This window comes from Arachis hypogaea, chromosome 4, assembly GCF_003086295.3.
Source record: "Arachis hypogaea cultivar Tifrunner chromosome 4, arahy.Tifrunner.gnm2.J5K5, whole genome shotgun sequence".
Lineage (NCBI taxonomy): Eukaryota > Viridiplantae > Streptophyta > Magnoliopsida > Fabales > Fabaceae > Arachis > Arachis hypogaea.
This window is the reverse complement of record NC_092039.1, coordinates 9,156,279-9,160,775: the sequence shown is the minus strand read 5'-3', so window position 1 is coordinate 9,160,775 and position 4,497 is coordinate 9,156,279. Positions and strand designations below refer to the sequence as shown.

The window sequence follows — 4,497 nt, the reverse complement described above, 5'->3', positions numbered from 1 at the left end:
TTTGTTCTGAGCCAATATGGCATTCAGAGTATCAATCTCAAGAACTCCTTTCTTCTGATTTGTCCCATTATTCACAGGATTCCTTTCAGAAGTGTACATGAATTGGTTATTTGCAACCATTTCAATGAGTTCCTAAGCTTCTGCAGGCGTCTTCTTCAGATGAAGAGATCCTCCAGCAGAGCTGTCCAATGACATCTTGGACAGTTCAGACAGACCATCATAGAAGATACCTATGATGCTCCATTCTGAAAGCATGTCAGAAGGACACCTTCTGATCAATTGCTTGTATCTTTCCCAAGCTTCATAGAGGGATTCACCTTCCTTCTGTCTAAAGTTTTGGACTTCCACTCTAAGCTTACTCAATTTTTTGAGGTGGAAAGAACTTTGCCAAAAAGGCATTGACTAGCTTTTCCCAAGAGTTCAGGCTTTCTTTAGGTTGTGAGTCCAACCATGTCCTAGCTTTGTCTCTTACAGCCAAAGGGAATAGCATAAGTCTGTAGACCTTAGGGTCAACCCCGTTGGTCTTGACAATGTCACAGATTTGCAAGAATTCAGCTAAGAACTGATGAGGATCTTCCAATGGAAGTCCATGAAACTTGCAATTCTGTTGCATTAGAGAAACTAATTGAGGCTTCAGCTCAAAGTTGTTTGCTCCAATGGCAGGGATAGAGATGCTTTTCCCATAGAAGTCGGGAGTATGTGCAGTAAAGTCACCAAGCACTTTCCTTGCATTGTTGGCATTGTTGTTGATTTTGGTTGCCATGTCTTCTTTTTGTTTGAAGATTTCTATTAGGTCCTCTCCAGAGAGTTGTGCTTTAGCTTCTCTTAGCTTTCGCTTCAAGGTCTTTTCAGGTTTAGGATCAGCCTCAACAAGAATGCTTTTGTCTTTGCTCCTGCTCATATGAAAGAGAAGAGAACAAGAAAGTATGGAATCCTCTATGTCACAGTATAGAGATTCCTTGAGGTGTCAGAGGAAAAGAAGAATAGAAGGAGGAGGTAGAAAGAGAAGAATTCAAACTTATCAAGAGGGATAGAGTTCGAATTGTTGATAGTGGAGGAGTGTTAGTCCTTAAATAGAAGGATGTGAGAAGAGGGGAAGAATTTTCGAAATCAAAGTAAAAGATTTTAAAATAATTAAAAGAAATTTTGAAAATTTGATTGATGATTTTCGAAAATTAAAGTTGGGAAAGAAATAAAGTGATTTTGAAAAAGATTTTGAAATTAGAAATCAAAAAGATATGATTGAAAATTAATTTTGAAAAAGATGTGATTAAGAAGATATGATTGAAAAGTTATGGTTTTAAAAAGATATGATTGAAAAACAATTTAAAAAGATTTGATTTTTAAAATTAATGACTTGGCTAACAAGAAATTTAAAAGATATGATTCAGACATTAAACCTTTCTCAACAGAAAAGGCAACATACTTGAAATTTTTGAATCAAATCATTAATTGTTAGCAAGTATTTTTGAAAATGGAAAGAAATTGATTTTGAAAAGATATGATTGAAAAGATATGATTTGAAAAAGATTTGATTTTGAAAAATTATGAAAACTTGAAAAAAAAAATGAGATAAAAACAAAATCTTCCCTCTTGTGCCATCCTGGCGTTAAACGCCCAGAATGGTATCCATTCCGGCGTTTAACGCCCAAAATACTACCCTTTTGGGTGTTAAACGCCCAGCCAGGTACCCTGGTTGGCATTTAAACGCCAGTTTTCCTTCCTCACTGGGCGTTTTGAACGCCCAGCTTTTTCTGTGTAATTTCTCTGCTGCATATTCTGAATCTTCAATTCTCTGTATTATTGACTTGAAAAGATACAATTTTGAAGAATTTTTGAATTTTTTTTAATGGTGAGAAACAATCAAAATTCAACTAATCATGGAAAACTAAGATTAAATCAACAATGCATGCAAGACACCAAACTTAGAAGTTTGTATACTACTGACTATAATGATTTAAAGATGCATATGAGAAACAACAAAACACACAAAACAAGAGAATTTAAAGATTGGAGCAAGGAAATCATCAAGAACATCTTGAAGATCAATGAAGAATATAATGCATGTAATTTTCGAAAATTAGAAGAATAAAGACATGCAATTGACACCAAACTTAAAATTAGACACTAGACTCAAACAAGAAACATAAATTATTTTTGGTTTTTATGATTTAAACATTTTTTTGTGATTTTTTCAAAAATTATATGGAGAAGTAAAATAAAGGATTCAAAATTCTTAGTGAGAATTCCAGGAATCATGCAATGTTAGTCTAAAGCTGCAGTCTAAAAAAGATTATACATGGCTAGCCAAGCTTCAGCAGGACATTACATTCAAGAGCTAAATTGATGAGGATCAATCAGCTTTAGTGATGATGAAAACATCATCTGAAACTCTAAAATTCATTCTTAAGAACTCTAAAGAACAAAATAAAATAAAATTACCTAATCTAAGCAACAAGATGAACCGTCAGTTGTCCAAACTCGAACAATCTCCGGCAACGGCGCAAAAAACTTGGTGTTGTTGCCGGACCAAACTTGGCATTGTTGTTGCTGGAAACAAATGCGAAATTATTGTTCATTAATCCCCGGCAACGGCGCCAAAAACATAGTGCACGAAATTGTGATCATCAATGGCGCCATCAACATGGTACGCTCAATTGTAATCTCAACTCTTTATCACAACTTCGCACAACTAACCAGCAAGTGCACTGGGTCGTCCAAGTAATAAACCTTACGCGAGTAAGGGTCGATCCCACGGAGATTGTCGGTATGAAGCAAGCTATGGTCATCTTGTAAATCTCAGTCAGGTGGATTCAAATGGTTATGGAGGAATAATAAAATAAGACATAAAATAAAGATAGAGATACTTATGTAATTCATTGGTGAGAATTTCAGATAAGCATATGGAGATGCTTTGTCCCTTCCGTCTCTTTGCTTTCCTACTGTCTTCACCCAATCCTTCTTACTTCTTTCCATGGCAAGCTGTATGTTGGGCATTACCGTTGTCAATGGCTACATCTAGGGGTGGAAAAAGGCCAGGCGGCCTGCCAGGGGCCTGCAGCCTGGCCTATGTTTGGCCTGGCCTGGCCTGGCCTGTTACAAAATAGGTACAGGCTCAGGCTCTTTTAAAAGCCTTAATACATTAATAGGCCAGGCCCAGGCTCACTAATTAGTCTTATAGGCCTGTCAGGCCTGCCTGGGCCTGTTAAAATATAATTAAATATATAAATAATTATTTATTATTAATAAAATTATGAGATATTTTAAATTTATTATATTTTATTATAAATATTTGTGTATATTTTAAATATGTTAAAAGTTTAAAATTTTTTATAATTATTAAATATATGACATATTACATATAACTATTTTTATTAAAAAATAATTTTTTTAAATAATATTTTTATTTTTGTAAAAAAAAATTATCAGGCCTTTTAACAGGCTTCAGGCCAGGCCAGGCTGAATAACAGGCCAGGTCTAGTACTTTATAAAGAGCCTATAACAGGCTGCAGGCCAGGCTCAGGCCAATCAACTGTATGACAGGCCAGGCCTGTTAAGAGCAAAGCCTGGCCTGGCCTGGCCTGTTTCCACCCCTAGCTACATCCCGTCCTCTCAGTGAAAATGTTCAACGCGCTCTGTCACAGCACGGCTAATCATCTGTCGGTTCTCGATCATGTCGGAATAGAATCCAGTGATTCTTTTGCGTCTGTCACTAACGCCCAACACTCGCTAGTTTGAAGCTCATCACAGCCATTCAATCCTTGAATCCTACTCGGAATACCTGACAAACCCCATTTTGAGGGTTTATCTTGTGCTAATTTCAAGGGTTTATCAATGACTTCACACACTTTCTGCATGAAAATACAAGGATTTGCATTCCTTTCCTAGTTTTGCCTCATGAATGAAAACATGCTTCTTTTGCACCAAAATAGATATATTTCTAATCTTCTCTTGATGCCATTCGATGCCGTGACTTGTGTGCTAAGTGGTTTCAGGATATAGAGTAGGAATGGACAGGAAAAGAGAAGGAAGACGGGTGCAAAGGAAGGAAGCATGAGAATTGAGCTTTGGATATTTCCGCATGGGCGCGTGCGCGCACCTGACGCGCCCGCGCGGATAAGAGCAACGTGAAGCCGAGACTAAGAGCCAAGCCACGAGCCGGCTTGAGTAGCGGCTAAGCCAGGATCCTCATGGACGCGCACGCGTACGTCCCGCCTCCGCGTACACTCCAAAACCGCATACCTTGCGCGTACGCGCCGATGTTTGAATATGATTTTTTTAGAAGTCACGTGACTCAGGCGTGGAGTTGGTTAGAGATCCTAACTTTTGAGGAGTGTATTGGCGGGAAAAGTTTAAGAGGACCAGGGGAGCAAGGGTCAAACACACTTAGTTCATTTTCTAGTTTTTAGATATTTTTGGGGGAGAGAGGAGAGAGGACTCAAGTTCTTACTAGGGTTCTTCTTCATCAAAATTCTGGATCTTTACCCATTCCTTGGT

At 37.7% G+C, this 4,497-nt stretch overlaps 1 non-coding gene across 1 annotated transcript; it reads left to right on the top strand.

Annotated features, from left to right (window-relative positions):
• Positions 1-249: 249 nt before the first annotated feature.
• On the top strand, positions 250-357 carry LOC112799133 (small nucleolar RNA R71). Its single transcript, XR_003200713.1, has one exon. It is a non-coding gene; the product is annotated as a small nucleolar RNA R71 (small nucleolar RNA).
• Positions 358-4,497: the final 4,140 nt, after the last annotated feature.